This window comes from Erinaceus europaeus, chromosome 1, assembly GCF_950295315.1.
Source record: "Erinaceus europaeus chromosome 1, mEriEur2.1, whole genome shotgun sequence".
Lineage (NCBI taxonomy): Eukaryota > Metazoa > Chordata > Mammalia > Eulipotyphla > Erinaceidae > Erinaceus > Erinaceus europaeus.
Window position 1 is genome coordinate 65722764 of NC_080162.1, and position 26136 is coordinate 65748899.

The window sequence follows — 26136 nt, forward strand, 5'->3', positions numbered from 1 at the left end:
GAAATTCACAGTCATGGGATGGAATCATTACTGAACAATAGCAACCAAAGACCAGTGTCATAGCTCACCTTCTCCAAGCAATAGAATTAACTATCCACAGACCTTAAACATGAGGTTTATCAAGGCCACCAAGGAGAAAGCATGTCTTTTTTACAGTAGCGTGCTTGGACAGGAAGAAATGTAATTACTCGGGCATCTTAGGAAGCTATGTTAATTCTTTCAATGCCACAAAATGGCTCCAGAAAGACTCCTTTAATTGGGGGAGTAGGCAGTGAAAACAAGCTGGGGGGGGGATTCCAAATAATATAAAGCACTGGTCAAGGCCTTTGCAATATAGAGCTGTGAAACTCTCAACTGGGCACTGCTCTAGGCTGCTTCTCCTTTGCTGTAGAAATAGAACTTGGTATTCTACCTTCATCAGTTTGGTTTTAGAGTCTACACTCATCTCCATGCTGCATGAAAGGAGAGAGGGACACACTGAGCCTTTGGAATAGACTTCAAATTTTGGAGTTAGCCCTTACTCAATATATTGAGCTCAGATAATCATTACCCACTTTAATATACTTAATGCTATCTTTACTTCTAACAAGCCTGTTTTATTTATTTTTTGTCTGTTTTTTTTTTTACTTTTCTTTCAAATGCTACACAAATCAGTCTAACTCAAAACTCAACAAAGTCAGTAGTTACCCTCCTTTCTCTACTGGACTCCTGGAATCAGCACTACCCACTGAGCATGTTAATAAGCACAGCCTGCTGTTAATTCCTAATTATTTTATTTGAAAAGTATATCTTTAGTAGAAGTTCCTCCAAATCAGACATCACATTGTGAGCTTGATGCAGAGCCTCACTCTTGAGAGATTGTTTGGAGGTTTAGTAAGGCAGCACAGTTACTCTGAAGATCTATTTCTATTTGGGGAAGATTTTCCTCTTCAAATGAGTGAGAGCTTCAGGAGAGACACAAACGGAGGGATGTGAGCCTAGTCAGCGAGATCAACCAAATCAACCTAGACAGTCTTTGGGGTGACAAATGTCACAGTTGGATTGCCGTAACATCCAGGACCTCAATCTTAATCTACCTGCACACCAAGCAAACCAATGCTAGGTATACTGACCAAATTCAATTTGTTTGGCATTCTGTTAGCATAGCCATCCAACAAACGAGATTCCACGTTAATACAATATTGGTAATGAATGGACCCAGGGACATTGAAAGTTGTTCTAAATCAAATAGTTATTAAATTATGTTTGGGAGCTGGGCGGTGGCGCAGTGGGTTAAGTACACATGGTGTGAAGCGCAAGGACTGGCGTAAGGATCCTGGTTCAAGCCCCCAGCTCCCCACCAGCAGGGGGTTCACTTCACAGGCAGTGAAGCAGGTCTGCAGGTGTCTCTCTTTCTCTTCCCCCGTCTTCCCTCCTCTCTCCATTTCTCTCTGTCCTATCCAACAACGTCGACAGCAATGACAACAACAACAATAAACAACAAGGTCAACAAAAGGGGAAAAAAATAAAGTTTCTTAAAAAAAAAGTTTAAAAAAATTATGTTTGGTGTCATTCTAGCAATTTGGCATAATAGATAACTGAACAATTTGGGTTATTGGAAAAAAAATTAATATAGTACTTAAACAATTTTGGTTCTTAGAAAGCTAACATTCCTGGGGACCAGGTGGTGGGCCACCCAGTAGAATACATGTTACAGTGCTCAAGGATCTGGGTTCAAGCCCCCAGTTTCCACTTGCAGGGGGGAACTTCAAAAGAGGTGAAACAGTACTGCAGGCATCTCTCTCTCCACCTCTCTGTCTCCCTCTTCCCTCTCAATTTATCGCTCTCTCTGTCTAAAAAATTAAATATTTTACAAAGGGAGAAAAACTCCACAGATATAAAGCATTTCTAATAATACAATTTTTTTCCCAATACACACCTTCCTTACCAAAGTTAAACTTTTTTAGGGGGGAGGGAGGAGCTGTGTCCTCTTTGGAATTTATGTGGAAAAGGGAATTTTTAATTGTACACATCCCATGGAAGACACCAACCTCAGAATAAAGATTAGATATACTTTAAACACCCTGCACAATCAGACTGAGAAGTTCACTTTCCCATTTTCCAATGAAGTCCTCTAAGAATGCTCTCTTGAGGGGACTGCTAGGGCTCTCTCTTGCTGAGAAAGCATTCTGGGAAACAACTATGAGATAAATCAGCAAAGAATTCTGCCGCTGAACGATTTCAGGCATTATAACTTTTATGACAACTTAAACCCTGCAACTATACCCCTCAGATACAAGAAAAATTTGTTTAGCAAGCTTATTTTTTTCTGTAATTCATCAAATTTTCTTTCAAGACTAAGCTATTGCATGGCAATATATTTGCTCACATAAATGAGGTTCAAGGTACATAGGACTACCCCTCCCAGGCCGGCGCATCAAGACACTGCAAACCTTGTAATGTCTCCTTTTATTGAGTGAGGGAGCTAACATGAGGTTTATCAGCAATCAAGTTCTTTAGAAACACATTTTTTGTGTCTTGGAGAGAAGGAAAAAGGGGGGGGGGACATACTTAGCACACTGAGAAGCTAAATACAAAAAAAAAGGTAATAAATTGTTATAGTGAAAGCTTTTGCATACAAATTGCTTTTCTTGCAGAAAATTGTACACTCTCTACAAAGAATCCCCCTACCAAAAGTGCACATTATGCTTTTCTGTTCCAGTCTTTAAAAACAATACACTTGCCCAGGAATGACACAGTGGAATAGTCTATGAATTTGTTCCAGGCCTGGCCCATATGTGCTTTTCATAAAATAAGGGACTTTATACTACACTGAATAATATTTAAAAGCTCTACTACCTATGCCAAAGGAATTGATGGTTATCAATCAAGCTAAAATAAACAAGGTGGGCTAGTCTATGGAGTAGCAGCAGCTGTGATTTGCTCTCCCTGATCACTAGGAAAAGCAACAAGCAAGAATTACCTGAAAACTCAACATGATAAGAAATAAAGATAATTGAAAACTTAAAAAGAGAGAGAGAGAATGACACCTGAAACACCACTTCACTGCCTGTGAAGCTTCCCTGTCTGCAAGTGGCAGCCTGAGACTTGAACCATGGTCCTACAGCATGGTAATGTGTGCCACTGCCTGTGCCTTAAGCTCCGTTTTCATTTTGCTTGAAATTTGAAAAAAACATAATTGCTTTTAATTGTAGAAAATGACTTCCAATAATCAACCAGGAAGAAAATATGTGATTAATATTTCCCATTAGTGGACTTTAAGAAACATTAAGTATACAGTTCTACTTCACATAGGAAAAAATACTTTGGGAAAGCAATTGACTTACTAGATCAAAGTAATTATTTCTGTACAGAAGAAACTCCAATCTATGAGAGTTACTTGGAAGAGACAATTCTTCTTAAGGAGGCTATTTTTACAATACAATAAATAAAAGACTATTCTTAAATGAGCTACCCACCAACAGGAGAAAATTAGCTATTTGCATGAAAATCAGCCTATTTTTGTCAGGTCTTTCCAAAGCAAACAAGTTAACAGTGACTTTGAGAACTATGAATTCACAAACCTCAAGAGCAGTTGTCCAAAATTAAAGGTTTGTGGGAATGGGTGGGAGGAGGGCAGAAACAGAATGAGTATTAACATTTTATACCTTGAGACTTTCAAGATGACCAAGGGCTGAAAGGATCCGCCAAGTGGATTAATCCCCAACTTTCTACACAGGGCCTTTATAAAATGGAACTTAATAAAAACACATAAGCAATTTTTAGGAAAATATTTTAAGTACAAAATGTTTATAATATACTAATCAGAAAAAAACAGATTACAAAAACGTAAGATTCATTTAGTTTATAAGAGAAACCAACCAGAGCACTACTCTGCTCTGTTCCATGTGGTGTTACTTATCATCAAACCCCAGCTCTCAAGCATACAGATTCTGTGTTCTACCCAAGAAGCCACCACCTGGGCCACAACCTGAGATTGTGATTGTTTGTTTGCTTGTTTGTGTCGTTGGGGTGGTGGTCTTTATTTTGGGTACTTCTGTTGTTTATCCTCAAGGACCTTCACTGACGCAGGTCAACTTTTTCAAACAGAAAGAGATAAGAGAGTGAGAAAGGGAAGGCTAGATAACATAGCACTGAAGCTTCCTATAGTGTAGAAAAAGCCAGGCTGAACCTAGGTTATAAAGTAAGCACATTATCCAGAAGAGTTAACTTGCTGGCCAGAGATTTCAGTTTCACAATGCAAATAAACCCGAGACAATATACATTACGATGGGCACAATGTCCCTGTAGAATGTTAGTAGGTGCAGCTGTGAAAGAGACTCTGTATTAGCTCTTCAGAATTGTGCCTGACATTACTCCCAGGTAGAAGACACCCCTGAGAAGCTCCAGTTCTAAGGTAGACGTCTATGATAAAGTTAACATTATTCCAACAGGTATTATCCAAAAATATGTGACTTGCAAAGCTTTTTTCCCCCGTTCTCAGAATATCTTAATTAATATTCTTACCAACTCAGAAGCAGTCTGGTAAACATTTAAAAAAAAAAAAAAGACCAGTTATGAGGCTGGGAAGTGTAGCATGTGACAGAGAATATATGTTATCAGGTGTAAAGACCTCAGTTCAAGCCCCCAATCTCCATCTGTAGGTGGGAAGTTCAGAAGCAGTAGAACAGTGTTGCAGCTCCTCCTCCCCCTCCTGCCCCTCCTCCTCTTCTTCCGGCTTCTCTCCCCCCCCCCCCACTCCCTCTCTCTACTCTTCTACTCTGTTTCTCTCTATATATAAAAAATAAATAAATAAAAGTGGTGGATTCTTCATGCAGGTGCTAAGACCCAGTGATAATCCTGGTAACAAAAGTAAATAAATAAATTTTAAAATAGATATTTATAGTTCATACAGGCTGATCTAGAAAGAATGGCACTAAAATGCCAATAGAGGTGAGCCTGGGAGGTAGCATAACTTTTACGAAAACTATTCTCAAGCCTAAGGGTCCACAGTTTCTGGTTCAACTCTTCCATATCACCAAAAACCAAAGCTGAGAACTATTCAGGTAAAATAAATAAGTGTTAAAAATGAATAAAACGGGGGTCGGGCGGTGGCGCAGTGGGTTAAGCGCACGTGGCGCAAAGCGCAGGGACCGGCGTAAGGACGAGCCCCCGGCTCCCCACCTGCAGGGGAATCGCTTCACGGGCGGTGAAGCAGGTCTGCAGGTGTCTATCTTTCTCTCCCCTCTCTCTCTGTCTTCCCCTCCTCTCTCCGTTTCTCTCTGTCCTATCCAACAACAAAGCAACGTCAACAGTGGCAATAATAACCGCAACAAGGCTGCAACAACTAGGGCAACAAAAAGGGGGAACAATGGCCTCCAGGAGCGGTGGATTCATGGTGCAGGCACCGAGCCCAGCAATAACCCTGGAGGAGAAAAAAATATAAATAAATAAATAAAAAATGAAATAAAACACAAGGACTGGTGTAAGGATCCCAGTTCAAACCCCCAGCTCCCCACCTGCAGGGGAGTTGCTTCACAAACAGTGAAGCAGGTCTGCAGGTATCTATCTTTCTCTCCCCTTCTCTGGCTCCCCCTCCTCTCTCCACTTCTCTCTGTCCTATCCAACAATGACGATGTCAATAACAACAACAATAATAACTACAATGAAAACAACAAGGGCAAAAAATGGAAAATGAATAAATATTAAAAAAATGAAATAAAATACCTATAGTAGTAATCTGTGAGTTGTTGGGTTTCACATGATAAAAATTTTCCAAATCTTCTACAACAAATGGCTAGTACTTTCATCATTCAAACAACTATATAATGTTGTGGAATGGTAAAGTGCCACACAATTCAGGTTTCTCTATTTTAAACCATTTCCTAGTGGAAAATATATTTGGGGCAGGAGAGACAGCATTATGGTTATGGAAGAGACATTCATGCCTGAGGCTCTAAGGTCCCAGGTTCAATCCCCAGCACCATCATAAGCCAGATCTGAGGAGTATTCTAGTCTCACTGTATCTTTCCCTCTGTCACTAAAATAAAATAAGTAGGGGGCCGGGTGGTAGTGCAGTGGGTTAAGTGCATATGGCACAAAATGCTGGGACCTGAGCAAGGATCCCAGTTCGAGACCCCAACTCTCCACCTGTGGGAGGGGGAGCTTCACAGGCAATGAAGCAGGTCTGCAGGTGTCTTTCTTTCTCTCTCCCTCTCTGTCTTCCCCTCCTCTCTCAATTTTTCTCTGTCCTATCCAACAACAACAGCAATAACAATAATAATAACAGCAACAACAATAACAACAAGGGCAACAAAATGGAAAAAATGGCCTCCAAGAGCAGTGGATTCATAGTGCAGGCACAGAGCCCCAGAAATAACCCTGGAGGCAAAAATAAATAAATATTTTCTTTAAAAATAAAGTATATTTGGTATTTCAATGCCAATATAGCAATTCAGACAACAGCAAAAAAAAAAAATATGACAATCTGTAGACTGCCACATGTAGACCAGTTATAAAAGAAATGTGGTCAGCTTAAATACCACTCTCAGATTTCTGGTGTCCTATGAAAATAAATGAAGCAAGGAGTCCAACCTTGGCAAAAGATGAAGAAGAACCTCTGCCTCTCATATTTCCTGTTTATTCTTTCCAATGCCAACAGTGACATACAGCCTTACAAAAAAAATAATTATATGTGCACCGATAATCTAAACACTGTTCAGTTACTTGGGGGCACCCTCCCCCAAAAAGAGTGTAAACAGAGGAGAAATATATAGATCCTGAGACAGTTCGGAAGATGTTTAACATCCATATTACCTATGTTACTTCGAAAGAACTATGGTGCTGTGGTCCAGGAGATGGTGCAGTGGATATAGCACTGGACTCTCAAGCATGAGTTCCTGAATGAATGCAATCCCTGGCAGCACATGTACCAGCTGCCTTGTTTCCTCTCTCTCTCTCTCTCTCTCTCTCTCTCCATCGTCATAAGTAAAAAAATAAAATCTTTTTTAAAAGGGGGGGAGTCAGGCAGTGACACAGCTGGTTAAGCACACACACTACAGTGCACAAGGGCCTGCATCAAGCCCCTGGTCCACACCTGCAGGTGGAGAAGTAGAGCTGCAGATATCTCTCTGTCTCTCCCTCTCTACCTCCCGCTTTCCTCTCAATTTATTTGTCTCTATCCAATAATAAATAAAGAAAATTTAAAAAATAAAGAATTAAGGTGGCTATTATTGGGAGAGTGAAAGCACAGAACTTTGGTGGTGGGTGTGTTGTGGAACCACACCTTGTAATTTTATAATCTTGTAAACCACTGTTAAATCACTAATAAAAAACTTTAAAGTGGTCTGGGAGGTGGCTAAGGAACTAGACTCTCAAGCATAAGGTCCTGAGTTCAATTCCCGGCAGCACGTGTACCAGAGTGATGCCAGGCTCTTTCTCTCTCTCTCGTACTATCTTTCTCATTAATAAAATAAATAAAATCTTTTTAAAAAATTTAATAAAGATCTACATCTTGTTTAAATCAGCGTGAATGTCCTTCTCAGTCAAAAACTATGCTTTTCCTTATCTTCAACTGTATTATTATTCTATTACTATTTTGATGGTAGCAGGGTCCCACTGATGTGCAATTTCATCAGTCCTGGGCCAACTTTTTTCTTCATTCTTTTTATTTCAGAAAAGAGACAGACAGAGCTGGAGAGAAAACATAGAACTGATCTTCCAACCTGGCACTCTTAATGGGGTTTTCATGTCCCAATCCAAGTCACACACATGATGAAGCATTCTGCCCAACAGCTGAGCTAACTTTCATTCTCCAGGCTATAATGTTTTATGCAGAAAAGAAAAGAAAATTAGGGAGTCAGGCGGTAGCGCAGTGGGTTAAGCGCACTTGGCACAAAGTGCAAACACTGGCTTAAGTATCCCAGTTGGAGCCCCCAGCTCCCCACCTGCAGGGGAGTCGCTTCACAGGCGGTGAAGTAGGTCTGCAGGTGTCTATCTTTCTCTCCCCCTCTCTGTCTTCCCCTCCTCTCTCCATTTCTCTCTGTCCCATCCAACAACAATGACATCAATAACAACAACAATAATAACTACAACAATAAACCAACAAGGGCCACAAAAGGGAATAAATAAAAATTAAAAAAAAATAAAGTTATTTTTATATATTTCTAGCTGTCCTATCCAGCAACAAAGACATCAGTAACAACAACAATTACTACAACAACAATAAAAAAACAAGAGCAAAAAAAAGGGAAATAAATTTTAAAAAGAAAAAATAATTAAAAGAATAAATATTGTAATTTCAAACAAAATAATTGAAAAACTGTATACTAACTTTGACAGTGCATTCTATATCCTATGCTGGGTTTCAAAGTACATTACAAATTAACACCACTATGAAAAATATCATTGGCAGCTATCAAATAAACTATCCATTTATCAATAATAGAAAAAATTATTTGTAGAAAATTGTCTGTAGAGACCAAGCAGTGGCAATGTTGGTAGCACACATATTATAATGTACAAGAATCCTGGTTCAAGTCCTTATTCCCCACCTTCAGGGGAGAAACTTCACTAGTGGTGAAACTGAGTTGCAGTTCTCTCGCCGCCACACACACATCTTCCTCTTCCTTCTCAATTTCTACCTCTATCAAAAATAAATAAACAGTACAACTTCTAAATATTATTTAAAAATAAACTCGTTCATAAATTGAGTAGTGGATGCACAGAATACATACCAAGAAAAACAGTGGTGAACCTACCCTTCAATACGTGTCACTCCCCAAAATTGGTTAAGAGATCCATCCTGGGAGTTGGGCAGTAGCACAGTGAGTTAAGGACTGGCGTAAGGATCCCGGTTCGAGCCCCCAGCTCCCCACTTACAGGGGAGTCGATTCACAAGCGGTGAAGCAGGTCTGCAAGTGTCTATCTTTCTCTCCCCCTCTGTCTTCCCGTCCTCTCTCCACTTCCCTCTGTCCTATCCAACAACAATGACATCAATAACAGCAATAATAATAATTACAACACTAAAACAACAAGGGCAACAAAAGGGAATAAATAAATAAATAAATAAATAAATAAATAAATAAATATTTTTTTAAAAGAGAGATCCATCCACTGAAGGTCACCCTGCTAGTTACAGGAACATAGAGCAGATGAAGGCTTCCAGAAGGTTTTGGAGTCATAACCGAAAACTCCCTGAGTTAATTAAGACAATGACTGCATTTCAGCACTGGCAAGAACAAAGAGATAATATTTATGTGAGAATGAACTTACTCCATCTGTGCCTGGCACACAAATCATTTCCTTCACTGTATTAGACTTGCACTTTAACTTGTTCTGCCTGTTTTCCAAATAATTCTTAGCTGATACCAGGAAAAAAAAAGCCTGCTGTTATTTTATCTGAACCCAGCTTTCATAATTTGAAAAGTACTAGAATGCATGTACTGTCTGTGTGTTGTACTGCAGGGGGATAGATGGAGAGGTTTCAGAGTGTTCGTTAGATCAAGAAGCAATTATTTCAGCCTGTGACGGAAAAAAAAAATTGCTTTGTTTTCCTAACATGCCTTCAGGTTCTATATGAATTCCCTAAGAAAACAGTGAATTTTTTCCTTTCCAAATTAGGAAATAACTAAAATTATATTGAAATTAATGTTTTATTTAAATGTATATTTTCTTGAGAAAGGCCCAAAGATACAGTTTTCTCTCCCCACCCCATCTCTCTCTATTCATATCACCTGCCTGAAGAAGAAACTCTGGTGGGGCTGGGTGGTGGCGCACCTGGTTGAGCACATATGTTACGATGTGCAAGGACCAAGGTTCTAGTCCCTGATCCCCACCCCTACCTGCAGAGGGAAAGCTTTGCAAGTGTGAAGCAGTGCTACAGCTCCCTCCCCCCACCTCTCTTTTCTTCTCTATCACCCCCTTCCCTCTCAATTTCTGGCTATCTCTATCCAATAAATACATAAAGATAATGAGAGAGAAAGAGAGAGACAGGGAGAGGGAGAGACCAGTCAACTAAAAAAAAAATAAAAAAAAAAAAGGAGAGAGAAGATATTCTGGCATAACCACTGTCACACTGTTACCAGCACCATTTAAGGGACACTGCATATGTCAGGCCCTAAATTCATTCTTTTATGTTGAAGGTAATAAATAGTATATTGTATATTTAAGTAATAGGGAAACTATTCTTCCTCAAAGAATGCAAACATTTTCAAGCCTATTCAGGCTAAATGTATTGTTAAAAAAAAAAAAAAAAAACCTAGGTAACTTTTTTTTTTCTGATACTTATTTTTAGAAACTCAACAAAGTATACCAGGCATCTGATTCTCCTTTCCTGTCCTTGGTCCTCCCAGATGTTGCATTTCTTATTTCTCTTTCTCCCTCAAGTTTTTTCTCTCTCCTCTCTTTTCTCCCTGCTCCCTCCCCTCTCTCTCTCTCTCTCTCCTCTCTTTTCTCCCTCCTCTCTCTCTCTTTTTCTCTCTCTCTCTTCTCTCTTCTTTGTGTGTCCCACAGATGTCCTGTGCCATTGGTAATTCCAGTCATCTAGGAAACTGCATCTGCATCAAGCAGCTTTATAATTAATTACAGTTATCTGACAAGACATGAAAAAAATTGTCTTTCAGTGATTTTCATTGCTTTCTTTCTGTTGGCTGCTATATCCAATTTTAATGGTAGGGTGTATATTTGACACTCCTGACAAATAAATAAGAAGACAATGTTCCTTTTGAATTCTGGGAATAACAATAATTATCATCAACACCATCATTTCCAAGCTTCACAATTCACACATCAATAAGGGTCTCTTGGTTGGTCAAAGTTTCGTCTCAACATCCTATTCAGTCAAGTTTTAGTTTCTACCCTAAGAGTCCTCTGATTATTCCTCCCTCTTTAAAAGCAATTGCCAGCTCACTCCAATACACCCTCGCCTTTGTTTTTTCCTCTACTTTGTTATCTCCCTCTTATATCTGTAAGAATGACTTTTTCTAATCTTCCTACCCTTAGAGAGTGAATGCCTTGATTTCCATGTGTATTTAGTTATCTAAAGTCCTCACCGAGACTTATTATGAATATTATGTATATTCAGCCCAGATTTCTCCCTAAATTTCAAATCCTTATACTCAGCCATCTGTAAAATATCCTCTCTTGGATGACTAAATCTCAAATTTAACACATAAAAAGCCAACTCCTGGTCCTCCCCTACTCAAAGCTCCTGTATCACAGTTTTCATCATACATAAATAGCAACTCTATCCTTCTATCATTTTTTTTTTTTTAACCAGAGCACTGTTAAGCTCTGGCTTATGGTGGTGCAGGGGCTTGAACCTGGGACTTTGGAGCTACAGGAATGACAGTCTGTTTGCATAACCATTATGCTATCTACCCTCTACAGTAACTTTATCCTTTTAAATGTCATGGCCCAAAACTTGGGAATTGGCTCTCTCTTTCTCATGTCTGACATGGAATGCAAGAGCAAATCCTATTGGTTCACACTTCAGAAGAGATTAGGGGCAAGAGGAGATAGCATAAATAGTTATTCAAAAAAACTATTCAAGCCTGATTCTTCAAAGATCTAGGTTCAATTCTTTCCACCACCTTAACTCAAAGCTGATCAATGCTGGGGGAGAGGGAGAGGGAGTGGGAGAGGGAGAGGGAGAGGGAGAGGGAGAGAGGGGGAGAGGGGGAGAGGGGGAGAGGGGGAGAGGGGGAGAGGGGGAGAGGGGGAGAGGGGGAGAGGGGGAGAGGGGGAGAGGGAGAAGTTTATTAGAAACTACCCCTTAAGGTGGCACACAAGGTTAAACAAGGATCTGGCAAGGATCGGATCAAAAATCCCTGTAGGCGGGTTCCTTCTCAAGCAGTGAAGCAGGTCTACAGGTGTCTATCTTTTTCTCCTCCTCTCTCAATTTCTCTCAGTCCTATTTAATAAAAAAACAGAAGAAAAAAATGTCCTCCCAGAGCAGTAGATACATAGTGCTGGCACCAAGCTCTAGCAAGAACCCTGGAAAGAAAGGTAGGAAGGTAGGTAGGGAGGGAGGGAGGGAGGGAAGGAAGGAAGGAAGGAAGGAAGGAAGGAAGGAAGGAAGGAAGGAAGGAAGGAAGGAAGGAAGGAAGGAAGGAAGGAAGGGACTCCTTCAAATCACCTCCACACCTCCCACCCTTGCCTAAATGTTATCTATTTCTTTTCTGGATACCATCACATGATATACAATTTCTGTACTTAGCTCCGTACAGTCAATTTTGAATTCAGTAGTTAGACTGGGGTTCAAACTCCAGAGATGACTCCACATTTCACTTCGAGTAGGAGCTAAAGCCTTCACTGTGGTCCATCCCAGCTTGTGCATTGATGTCGTAATAGTCTACCCCATTGTTCAGTCCAACAAGGCTTCCTTTCTCTTCCTCAGAGATATCGATCTCACTTCTACCTTAATTTTTTGGTAGCAGCTGAAATCTCCCACAAGATAGACATATTATCCTACTTAAGCATCTTAAGGTCTTGACTCAAGACCAACTTCTCAAGGAGGTCCTCCTTGTCCATTCTTTATAAAACAACACATGGTTCCCCGTTCCCTTTCCTTCCTCAGTTCTCTGTAGCATTTAACCAGTGACCACCACAGAATTTTGGTTACTTATTGTTCTATCTTCCCCATTAGAATTTAAGCTTCAAGCTGAGTTTCACCATTTTAATTTACATCTGGAGTCACGGCTCCTTAAATAGCCATGAATGATGAGCCTTTCATATAGATGCATAGCAATATATTTGAGATCTTATTTTGTATATTGTTCATTTTCTTTTCCTGGTCATTTATTTTTACTGTTTTTCACAAGTACATCAATCACAAACAGACTTAAGGAAAAAAACAGTCCATCACATTTTGAGAAAAATTGCATGACAGTACTTGCATCCCAGCACCACTGTTAATAACAGAAAGGTTTTGTTTCATTTTTTATCCTAACAGTTACTGAAATTGTTACCATTCTTAGTATAATTTGCAGTATTAAGTGCTAGGAGGTTCATTTATTTGCTGGCTTCATTTCATTATGTTTTAAAAAGACAGACTTTGTTTATTTGTTTATTTATTGTACAGAGACAGACAGAAACCAAGAGGGGATGGAGTGATAGAGAAGGGGAGAGAAAAAAAGACACCCATAACCTACTTCAAAGCTCATGAACTTTCCCCCTTCAGGTGGGGAGTAGGGGCTAAAATCATGGTCTCTGTGAATTATAACACATACTCAACCAGGTTCTCAGTCCCTCCATTGTATTAATTACCTGTTTATATTTTACTCATGCTTCTATTAAAATGCTCACTGTGCTGATGAAATTATAAGGGCTTATTATAAGAGTGAGTTTTAAAAGAAAACATTTATTTATTTAGGAGGGAGAGAGAAAACCAGAGCATCACTCTGGCACATGTGTTACTAGGAACTGAACTCATGACCTCATAGTCAAAAATCCACTATTTGATCCACTGCACCACCTCCCAGGCCACAAGAGCTGGCTTTTTATATATTAGCCTTATCAACCCTTTGTTAGTCAAATATTATGCAAACATTTTCCCAGAAAACTGTCTTTCAAATAAAGTTGGAGTTTTCACTACTCTAAAATAAAATAATAAAAGTTTTAAATATTGTGGATAGATTCTTTATCTTGTCCTTCACAGATTTTACTTAAAGATACCTTTTCCAGCAGGTGATTGTAGAAATATCCACCCAAACATGTGCTCATGCATTTAGAGCTTACTTTGTTACATTTATAATTTGTAACCTCTAAAGTTATTTTTGCATGAGATTTATGGTAGGAATTCTGTTTTATTTCTCCAGATGACTTAGAAAGGTTTCCCAACACAATTTTTATTAAATTTTTATTTTTATCTTTTTCCAATCAATCTGAAATGCCATGCATATCACATATTATCATACATTTAAATTTTAAAATAGCAATATTTTATTCATCAGTGCATTCTTGTACCAATACCATTTTTTACTAATCAATGACTTAAAATGTTCCCTAACATTTTTAATGGCAAGCATCTCTAATAACTATTTCCTCTGCTTCTAGGAGCATTTTTTTATATTTATTTATTTATTTTCCCTTTTGTTGCCCTTGTTGTTTTTTTATTGTTGTAGTTATTATTGTTGTTGTTATTGATGTCATCGTTAGATAGGACAGAGAGAAATGGAGAGAGGAAGGGAAGACAGAGAGGGGGAGAGAAAGATAGACACCTGCAGACCTGCTTCACCACTTGTGAAGCAACTCCCCTGCAGGTAGGGAGCCAGGGGCTTGAACTGGGATCCTTACACCAGTCCTTGCATTTTGCGCCAAGTGTGCTTAACACGCTGCGTTACTGCCAGACTCCCTATAGGAGCATTTTATAAAGTCATCCTTTCAGACAAACTTCAGAATTATTTTGACATACTTCATGGATTTTGTTTAGCTTTTACTCGAGCACTGCTCAGATTTGGGTTATGATGGTACCAAGGATGGGGCATGGGGATTTGGAGCCACAGAACTGAATGATGCTGTATAACCATTAAGCTATCTCTACCATCAGCTTCCACAGTTTTGACAGGGACTGTATTATATTTACAATGTAACTGAGTAAAACTACTACTTGTGTATTGTTGTAGTAGTTGTTTCTTTATTTAACAGAGTACTGCTTGGCTCTGGTTGAGATGGAACCTGGATTTCAGAGCCTCAGCCATGAGAATCTCTGCCTAACTATTAGGCTATCTCCCCTGCCCGATTATTCCTTCCCCCAATTAGCCCCCCCCCCCACTACAGTCTGAATGCATGCTACAATATTTTACTGATAGAATCCTGGAGGTCTTTAAAAGTGATACAGTTGAAATAGATGATAGGACACTACAAAAAGATACACTGCAGAAGGATAGATAATTTAAGGAAAATTTTCAGGGAAGGTAAGCTTTTATTTTGAGCACAGAAAAAAGAATATTAGAGGAGAGAAAGATATATATCCACAAGTAAAAAGTGAAAAAAAAAAAAAAGGTCAAAAATGTTTGGTTGGAGGGAGTCAGGTGGTAGCACAGTGGCACAAAGCGCAAGGACCGGCTCAAGAATCCCAGTTTGAGCCCCCAGCTCCCCACCTGCAGGGGAGTCGCTTCACAAGCGGTGAAGCAGATCTGCAGGTGTCTATCTTTCTCTCCTCTTCTCTATCTTCATTTCCTCTCTCCATTTCTCTCTGTCCTAACCAACAATGATGACATCAACAACAACAACAATAATAATAACTACAATAATAAAACAACAAAGGCAACAAAAGGGAAAATAAATTTTTTAAAAATGTTTGACTGGAGCACAAGGGATGATAAAGAGGGGTTAGAGCAGATTGGTAAATGGATTACTTTAAATGGAACTAACCTGGTTCTCATTTGTTAGCGAATGAAAAGCTATAGTATGAACTAAATTGTGCTTTAGGAAGATGAATGGGAGAGGCATTACATAAGATGAATGGGAGAGGCATACATAAAATGAACTGGAGGGGGTAAGAACTGAGGAAGGCAAAGTGTGGTGGATTGAAAACATGGGCCCAGGGTGGGGCAGTAGCACAATGGGTTAAGCGCACATGGCACACAAGGATTCCAGTTGGAGCCCCTGGCTCCCCACCTGCAGGGGGGGGGGGTCACTTCACAGGCAGTGAAGTAGGTCTGCAGGTGTCTTTCTATCCACCTCTCTTTCTTCCCCTTCCTCTTGATTTCTCTCTGTCCTATCCAAAAATGACAGCAATAACAACAGCAATGATAAACAGCAAGGGCAACAAAAAAGAAAAAGAATGGCTTCTAGGAGCAGTGGATTCATGGTGCAGGCACTGAGCCCCAGTGATTATCCTGGAGGCAAAAGAAAACATGGGCCCAGCATAGCCTTAAGAAGTGTTACAGTGGGCAGAGGACCAGACTTGCAATCATGAATTCTAAGTTCAACCCCTGGTACCACATATTCCAGATATTTTCTCTGAGATAGGCAGATAGATAGACAGACAGACAGACATGGGCCAAGGGATCAGAAAGATGGTTCAGCAGTTAGTTTCCCTGTCTTACATATGCAACGACCTGGTTCTGACTCCTGACACCATACAGAGTATAGAAAACAAAACAAATGAAGGGATTGGGTGGTGGCACACCTGGCTGAGTGCACGTTTCAGTGTGCAAGGGCCCTGGTTCAAGCCCCCAGTCTCTACCTGCAGGGGGAAAGCTTCACTAATGTTGAAGCAGTATTACAAGTGTCTAGCTTTCTCTCTCCCCCTCTATTTTCTCTCTTAATTCTCTATGTCCTATCAAAAAATTAAATTAAGAATTTAAAAAAGGAAGAAAATAGAGTAAGTGAAAAATCCACAAAGTAGTGCTTTGACATCCATTTTTCCCCAATCCCTCTGTCTATCTCTCTCTCTCTCATAAAAATAATAATGTGAGGGTGGGGTGGGTGGTAGCATGGTGGGTTAAGTGCACATGGCATGAGTGCAAGGATGGGAACAAGGATCCTGGTTCCAGCACCCAGCTCCCGACCTGCGGCAAGGTCGCTTTACAGGCAGTGAGATAGGTCTGCAGGTGTCTGTATTTCTCTCCCCATCTTTGTCTTCCCCTCCTCTCTCAGTTTCTCTGTCTTATCCAACAACAATGGCAGCAATAACAATGACAACAACAAGGTCAACAAAATGGGAAAAATGGCCTCCAGGAGTAGTGGATTTGTAGTGCAGGCACCAAGCCCCAACAATAACTCTGGAGGCAAAATAAAAATAATAATTAAAAAACAATAATAAATAATGTAAGGGGGCAAGCAGTAGTGCACCCATGCACAAGGACCCAGGTTCAAGCCCCAACTCTGTTCAGTCACAGAGCCCTAGCTCTAACCATGGTGACAAAAATTTAAGATAAATAATAATGATAAAGTACATGTATAATATGCCCAAAATTACTTGACTGACACCACTCCCATTGAGAGGTAGGATCTATGTCTCCCTGAACTTAAATTTTGTGACTGTGTGACTTATATAGTCCAGTAAAAACGACACTGGGGCAGTTCCTATCCCAAAACCTTAGCAGAAAACTTTCATCTCTTATCTCTTAGGGCAATCATTTTGGCAATTCAACCACCATGCTTATGAGAAAGCCAAGTCGTCAGAAAACAGTCACATGAAGAGTCACCAGGGCAGTTTCTGGTCCTTAGCACCCAGTCAACAGCTGGCACCAACTAGCCAGGCTCATAAGTAAATCATCTCAGAAGTGGATCCTCTAGTACCCAAACAAAATATTGCAGCTGATGCCACAAGGAGCAATGAAAGGCAAGCCTTCTCTGTTGAACCCTGTTCTGACTGGCACTGAAGACTGTTGTTGTTTGAAGCACTTGGTTTGTGGGCAATTTGTGACACACAACTCATAAACAGGACAGAGACCAGTCTAAGAGTTTTCACAACAGTTCAGATAAACAGGATGAAATGCCATTTTGAAAACCAATTGGAAAAAGAAAAAGAAAAAAGGGTCTGTAAGGTAGGTCACCTCAGAGAGTGCCTGCTGTGCCATCCATGCCGCCCAGGTTCTGTCCCAGCCCCCCAGTGCACTGGGGGGACTCAGTGTTGTGGTGTCTCTCTCCCTCTGTGTTTTTCTGCCTCTCTACCTGAAAGGTCTGCCTCAAGAAGTGAACCCTTAGTGGTGAAAGTAACAAGGAAGGAAGGAAGGAAGGAAGGAAGGAAGGAAGGAAGGAAGGAAGGAAGGAAGGAAGGAAGGGAGGGAGGGAGGGAGGGGAGGGGAGGGAGGGAGGGAGGAAAGGAGTGAAGAAAAAAGGGTTAACCAGCACACCTATCCAAAAAGATCTGTGTACACATATGTTCTTAGCAGCACAATTTGTAATAGCCAAAACCTGGAAGCAACCCAGGTGTCCAACAACAGATTAGTTGAGCTCATCTGAGCAAGTTGTGGTATATATACACAATGGAATACTACTCAGCTGTAAAAAATGGTGACTTCACTGTTTTCAGCCGATCTTGGATGGACCTTGAAAAATTCATGTTAAGTGAAATAAGTCAGAAACAGAACGATGAATATGGGATGATCTCACTCTCAGGCAGAAGTTGAAAAACAAGATCATAAGAAACACACACACACACACACACACACACACACACACACACACACGTAGAACCTGAAATGGAATTGGCGTATCGCACCAAAGTAAAAGACTCTGGGGTGGGGATGGGTGGGTGGGGAGAATACAGGTCCAAGAAGGATGACAGAAGACCTAGTGGGGGTTGTATTGTTATATGGGAAACAGGGGAATGTTATGCACATACAAACTATTGTATTTACTGTTGAAAGTAAAACATTAATTCAATAAAGAAATAAAAAAAGAAAAAAGGGTTAAATACCAGTCATGTTCTGAAGATGCAATCAATAGGAAGACTACAGACTAAAATTAAATTTATGTCCTTAGTTATTTCTCTAATACCTCATTTTATTAAAACTCATGCTACTGCATTTCACAGATACTGCTTTTTTTTTTTTTGCCTCCAAGTTTATTGCTGGGGCTCGGTGTCTGCACTACTAATCCACTGCTTCTGGAGGCTATGTTTTCCCTTTTAGTTGCCCTTGTTGTTTATAGTTGTTGTTGTTTCTGTCATTGTTGGATAGGACAGAGAGAAATCGAGAGAGGAGGGGAAGACAGGGAGAGGGAGAGAAAGACAGTCACCTGCAAACCTGCTTCACAACTTGTGGGGAGCTGGGGATTCAAACCGGGATCCTTACATCCGTTTGGGCTTTGTGACATGTGTGCTTAACCCACTGTGCTACTGCCCGGCCCCCAGATATTGCATTTCTTTACAAAATACAGGTTTATGGCAATCCTGTATTAAGTAAGTCTATCAGTACCATTTTTTTTCCAAATGTGCTCACTTTGTCACTGTGTCAAATATTTTAGTAATATCTTTAATTAATGCATGTACATTTGCAGACATAATAGTAATGCATACTTGATAAATAATACTATGAACATAACTTTCATATACACAGAGAAACAAAAATATATATTTGGCTCACTTTATTATTATAGTCTGTTTATCTCGGTGATTGGCTACTGAGCCTAAAACATAGCTATGGCATGCCTGTCGTTGGGCAGAAATAGCTATTCACTAATATTTTAAAATTGCTCTTTGTGGCAGATGAGAATATTATAAAGCCAACAGTTACTCCTTCTTTCTACTCACCTCTCACTCCCCACTGGAAGTGTAAACTTACTTACCATACTGATAATGACCATGTGACATACAGTATCAGTGTGAACTGAAATGAAGGTAGCGCAGTTTCAGGAATAGCCCTGATGAGATAACATAACTTTCTGCTTAGTCTTTTTCATTCTGCCATCCCAGAAGAACATGATTCATTCGAATCTCTGAAGTAAACACAGAACAATCCTGAACCCAAACCACAAGCCCAGTGGAGTTCAGACTAAATGATTCTAACCCCAACCTAACTGCAGCTGGACAAAGGAGAAATACTCACTGTAATAAATCATAAGTGACGGGAACAAAAAAATAGCTTAATAGGGAGTCGGGCTGTAGCACAGCGGGTTAAGCGCAGGTGGCGCAAAGCACAAGGACCGGCATAAGGATCCCGGTTTGAACCCCGGCTCCCCACCTGCAGGGGAGTCGCTTCACAGGCGGTGAAGCAGGTCTGCAGGTGTCTATCTTTCTCTCCTCCTCTCTGTCTTCCCCTCCTCTCTCCATTTCTCTCTGTCCTATCCAACAACAACAACAACAATAATAACTACAACAATAAAACAACAAGGGCAACAAAAGGGAATAAATAAATAAAATAAATATTTTTTAAAAATAGCTTAATCAACACATCCAGTGTCACCATGCCACATTATGCTGCCACTGCCTTTTGCTTCAGATTGTATCCAGACATGCCACACATGAGATGTCAGCCTTCCAAATCCAAAAATCTGGTGAGATCTTTCCTCACACATAGACTACCCAATTCCATTTCATATGGCAAGTTCTCTAACAAAATTACAGATCATAGGTATAGACTAGGGACTAAAGTATCCATGTATCCATAAATTGTGGGCAACCTTAAAGTAAAAATACTTAATAATCCTCTGTGATTAGACTTAGACCTAATAAATTTGGCAACCTAGTAGAATGGCCTCAAGAGGACACCATAAGTTGGCCAACCCAATGTTGATTACTTAGGCCTAGAAACCCTCCTCTCCTACTGCCTTCTTTACTTCCCTCAAGCACTCTATCTACTCAACTAACTACACAAAAGAAAATAAGATACGTCTTCTAACCTCTTCTGACAGCATCAGAATTATTATCACCCCCTGATAATCTTTTTTTTTTTCCTCCAGGGTTATTGCTGGGGTTTGGTGCCTGCATCACAAATCCACTGCTCCTGGAAGCCATTGTTTTTCACTTTTGTTGCCCTTGTTGTGTTATTATTTTGTGGTTATTATTATTGTTGTTATTTATGTCATTATTGTTGGATAGGACAGAAAGGAATCGAGAAAGGCGGGGAAGACAGAGAGGGGGAGAGAAAGACACCTGCAGACCTGCTTCACCACTCAGAAAGCAACGCTCCTGCAGGTGGGGAGCCGGGGACTTGAACCAGGATCCTTGTACCGGTCCTTGCACTTCACGCACACTCTGTGCTACTGCCATAATCTTTAGAAGAAACACTGTATACAATTGGCCAAGAAATATACTGGCAAAAACAATTACTGTCCTTATGACAATCTATAAGAATGATCAAACAAGTAAAGTTGAGGTTAACTTAGTCCCCAGTAAAATCCTAGGTGTATTTCCTCTCTAACTGAGGCCAGACCACATAGACCTATTATCAGTTTGAATATAACAAAAGGCACTCAATGCTTTAACACCTTGGAGAAAAATCCAAGCTCATCAATAAAAAAGGGGACTACAAAAGCTGGCTAAACGCAAGAGACTAGCTCACTGAATGGCACCCTTTTTGTTCACTACCAAATCACCCCATCACCTGGGGCTATAGTCAGTGAATCCCCCATAGATATGTTGAGACTAGACCACTAATAGGCCCCTCTCTCCATCATCACTGGTCATTTCCATCAGGAACATCATCATAAGCCCTTCTGAGTGCCTCTCCAGAACTATGCCCTCACTATAAAATAGCAATGGTAGGAACTACCCCACTCTGAAGGGAGGCTGGGTCAGCCTACTCAGCCATTCAAGGAAGGCTGGTCCTGAAATGAGTGCAGCGTAGAATGGCCCCAACTATAAACAGAGACTGTGAACTCAGACTGGCAAGGACTCAAAGGCTATACAGACTCCTGTGCTAAATATGAATATGCACGGGCCCTGGGTCAGATTGATGTGGCAAACAGCTAACTGTATTTATATATGCTCTTCAAGTCTGAGAACTACTCTCTACTCTAGTCCAGCTTTCTAGTTTTATTCTCAGCTCTGACTGCATCATCCCAGACAGTATTTTTAGTCCACTCTCATGTTAACTGTTAAGCTCAAGCAAAAATTACTAAAGCCATGGGCCCCTAGGAACATACTTAAAATAGATTTCCTAGCTTCCTATCACCCTAAAAACCTTATTTTCCCTGCTCTATTCCCACTTTCTGGTTCCTACTTATTAAAAATTTTGTCCTGCTTCATATCTTAACTGCCTTTCAGACAACAAGTTGCTGATGCTACTATGATACCATCCTGAACTCCCTGGCCAGATGACTTCACCAATGTATCCTGGAATATCACTTCTCCAGAGCTCTACCCCACTAGGGAAAGACAGAAACAAGCTGGGGGTATGGATTGACCTGCCAATGCCTATGTCCAGTGGAGACACAATTACAGAAGCCAGAACTCTCACCTTCTACACCTCAAAAAGAATTTTTGTCCAAGCTCCCAGTGAGGGAGAAAATGTTAGGGGAAGATGACTAGTGGGCTCTGAAACTCAATTCCATCAGGAAAGAGAAGAGGGGGAAAAATGAAAGACATTCGGAAGTAGCAATAGGTGTAGATGTGACTTAGAGAGGAAGAGAAGGCAGAACCATAGGGGGAAAAATGGGCAAGATATATATACAGATAGATGGACATGTAATTATAGAAATAATAGTCAACATATATCTGTGACCTTGGGAGAACCACTACAGTTTCCAATGAAGGGGGTGGGCAAACAGAATTCTGGTGATGAAAACGGTGTGGAATTATAACCCTGCTATCATGTAATTTTGTAAAAAAGACTCTCTTAGATGTAGTTTCATATATTTGCAAACAAATTGTAGGTAAAGCTTTATGTATAACATAAAAGTAATAATAAATAATAAATTAAAATAGAGCTTATTCTTGTATGCTACTGCTCTGTTTTACAAAAATCACTATGATTGGCATATATATTTGCTAATATTTTGAAATTACTCACTGGTCACTATTTCATCATAAATATAAAGAAGCATGATCTGCACACCTCGAGAAGCATGATCTGCACACCTCATTTAGAGATCTGTAGATAGGAACATCTATAGATATCCACATGCTTCCATTTCAGTCACTTCAGTGACTGGTATTTCTTTTTTTTTTTTTTTTTTCCTCCAAGGTTATTGCTGGGCTCAGTGCCTGCACCATGAATCCACTGCTCCTGGAGGCCATTTTTTCCCCCTTTTTGTTGCCCTGTTGTTGTAGCCTCGTTGTGGTTATTATTATTGCCATTGTTGATGTTGTTCATTGTTGGATAGGACAGAGAGAAATGGAGAGAGGAGGGGAAGACAGAGGGGGGAGAGAAAAACAGACACCTGCAGACCTGCTTCACCGCCTATGAAGCGACTCCCCTGCAGGTGGGGAGCCGGGGGCTCGAACCAGGATCCTTACGCCGGTCCCTGCGCTTTGCGCCACATGTGCTTAACCCACTGCGCCACCGTCCGACCCCCAGTGACTGATATTTCTATAGGTGTAAACAAGAGGATATTTTAACAAATCATGCAATTTTTCTCACCTTTGATTTCTTTCCAAGTCACACTTAGTATGCGGAAAAGAGATTTCCTAGTAGTAAGTGTGAGAAAACTAAAAATGTCCTAAAGCCACCTGTAAGGAATTTAAAATACAGTACTTCTCACTGTGTGGTCATCAAGACCATGTTTAGGGAATCTAAGAGGTCGAAATTATTTTACAGTGACATTAGGACAAGCACATGGCGAGGGCAGGCGGTAGCTCAGCGGGTTAAACACACATGGCTCAAAGCGCAAGGACCGGTGTTAGGATAAGCACATGGTTCCATTCATCAGTTATTGCCAGAAAGTCTGCAAATATGACCATCAGAGATTTTCTATTTATGAATATGAGGTATTCCTGATTAATGAAGATTCTTTACTCATGAAACAATTTAGACTCAGCTTCCCATCTCCATACCAACCAAGATGGTTCCAGACCAGACAGAGCATGCATGGGGTTTGGAAGCTTTGTCCCAGATTTGACACGCATGATGATACAGATGGTCACACAGATGCTGTGTGTGCCCAACTAGGAAAGCAGAACACAGGAAGAAGATACAATATGCTTAAACAGAATGGAAAACAATATGCCACAGTCTATTTGTTCTAGAAAATAAATAAAACAGGCCAACAGACCTAGAATTTAGGAATCATAAAGGCTACGACTGTTCACAGGCAACAGTTCAAATTAGATTCTTAATATAAACAACAGAATTTTAACTGCTATATCGACAAAAGGAAGAAGAAAAAGTAGTTCTTCCATTACAAGACCCAAGTAGAATGTCTACAATTCTACCAATAAAGAATTATTACATTAAGGATAATAAAATAATTAATTTCAATAAGAGAAAATCAGTATATCTCTCCTGTTATAAAACTAATTTCAGGAACCAGTGATGTATAGTTCTCTTTTTTTTTCAATTTTTAAAAATATTTAATGTGAGAGATATGGAAAGATATACAGAGAGAGAGAGAGAGAGAGACCAGAACACTGCTCAGCTCTGGCTTATGGTAGTGCTAGGGATTGAAATAGGAATCTGAGAACCTCAGGCATGAAAATCTTTTGCATAACCATTATGCTTTATCCCCAGCCCAGTTGGAATTTTTCAGTTAAGGATGGTGGATTAATTTTTTAAATATTTTTATTAATTTTTACATGTTTTATTTACTTTATTTTAATGAGAGAGAGCCACAGAGAGAGTGAGAGACCAAAGCACTGCCCAGTTTTGGCTTGTAGTAATGGGGATTGAACCTGGGACCTTAGCCTTAGGCACAAAAGCCATTTATGTAACCATCATGCTATCTCCTCAGGCAAAAAGTGAATTCATTTTTTATGGATGTATAGCTCTGTTAATGTTCCTTACAGCTTTCCTATTATATCATTATTCCATATGGAGAAGGATATAAGTTGGGCTTTTTATAAACACAAACTTTTTTCTTTAATATTTCCCAATAGCCAATTCTGTTACATCTATCACCGAACTGCTACCCCTGGTCACCACAGTTGACTCTGTATACAGCCACCAAAACTGATGCCTACACACCAGTAACAGGTAGAATTTTAAACCATCTTCTGCTGTTCTGAGTCAACATTCTAGAAGTCCAGCAAATCACCTGCAATCTCGCTCTTTGGTATCTCTATTTTCAAATATACTCTTCTTTTTATGTCCAGATGTTGAGTTTACACTGGTGTTTCACCTGAAATAGGCTAGATGTTTCATCTCCCCTTTTAATTTCTCTATTTCAGTTCAGAGATAAGAAAGGATGTTTGCTTTCCACACTAGATTTCCAGCAATCTCAACAAATCATAATTTCCCCCTTTATACTACCAATAAGTAGGTGACAGTTTTTACTTGTGTGTTTTCAATATATTTTTATGCTGATTTATTCTGGATAGTGACAGAAAGAATTGAGAGGGATGGGTGAAGTTAGGAGAGAGAGACTGCTGTACCACTCTTGAAGTATCCCTCCTGCAGGTGGCCTCAGGGGCTCGAACCAGGATCCTTGAGCTCTCTAATGTGTGTGATCAACAAGGTGTACCACTACCTGGCCCCTATAGATGATTTTTTTTTAATTAATATATGGGAGCTGTGTAAGAATAAAACTAAGCCATTTCCAGGATGCCGTAATTAGTACAAGTTTGCTAAGAGCTGGATGTGGGAAATTACTTTGGTGAAGTTAACCGAACAGTGAAGAAAGATGCCATCAACAGCATAAATCTGGTTATAAAATGGGAAGGAATGTTTCCATATCATAGCTTTTCTGCTCAGAAATGACTTAAAATCTAAAAACTTACTATCTGAGACTAGACATAAGCAATAAAGAGGAACAGCACAGGTCAAAAGTGACCTGGATAATGTTGCAAAGTTTCAAAACCTCTGAGGAGAGCCCATGATTTGGGGTGATTTCCCCATCAGACCTACCATAGCACTCTCTCAGTGGCCGCAGGAACATTTCTGGACACACTACTCTCATCCAAATCAAAGTTCTTAAGTACATCTTAAGATGTACTTAAGAGTGGTCAGACATTAGTTGATCTACATTGTGAGTATAAGTTATCAAAGGAAAACCAACTTTACAGACTTCCTGAAGACTATACAGATTATAAAAAGGCTCCATAAGCCTGAGAATGCCCATAACTTAGTTACAGCTAGTAAAGTATCAAGGAAATCATATTACACATCCTGAAACAAAAATAAAAATAAAAAAAGATAATGGCAACTATAATTGGTTACAGACCACTTTATACTTGTAAAATGTATGAGCTTCTTAGAATTTACCCACTGAGAAAAGAAGAATATAATTTATAAGATATCTGAAGTTTATTTATTTCAATAAAAAACAGATCTACTGACACACATTCAATTACTACACATCACATGCATTGCAATCTATAGGCATCAACTATTTGCTCAAAATGGTCATTCTTTTAAAAGTTTGGCAAATTCAATATTATACTCAAAAAGCTGAATCTGATACTTTATACGTAATTCAAAATGGCAATAATTAAACAGCTTAAAAACTCCTCCAGGTGGTGGCGGACCTGGTTGAACACATGTGTTACAATGCACAAGAACCCAGGTTTGAGCCCCCATTACCCACCTGAAGGGGGAAAGCTTTGCAATTGGTGAAGCAGTGCTGCACGTGCCTCTCTGTCTTTCTCCCTTTCTATGTTCCATCCCTCTT

General features: G+C 39.9%; 1 protein-coding gene across 13 annotated transcripts in view; it reads right to left on the reverse strand.

The window, feature by feature from the left end:
• PLCB4 (phospholipase C beta 4) overlaps positions 1-26136 on the reverse strand; it is a 434528-nt gene that overhangs the window by 376101 nt on the left and 32291 nt on the right. The gene's annotated exons all lie outside the window — the stretch shown is intronic.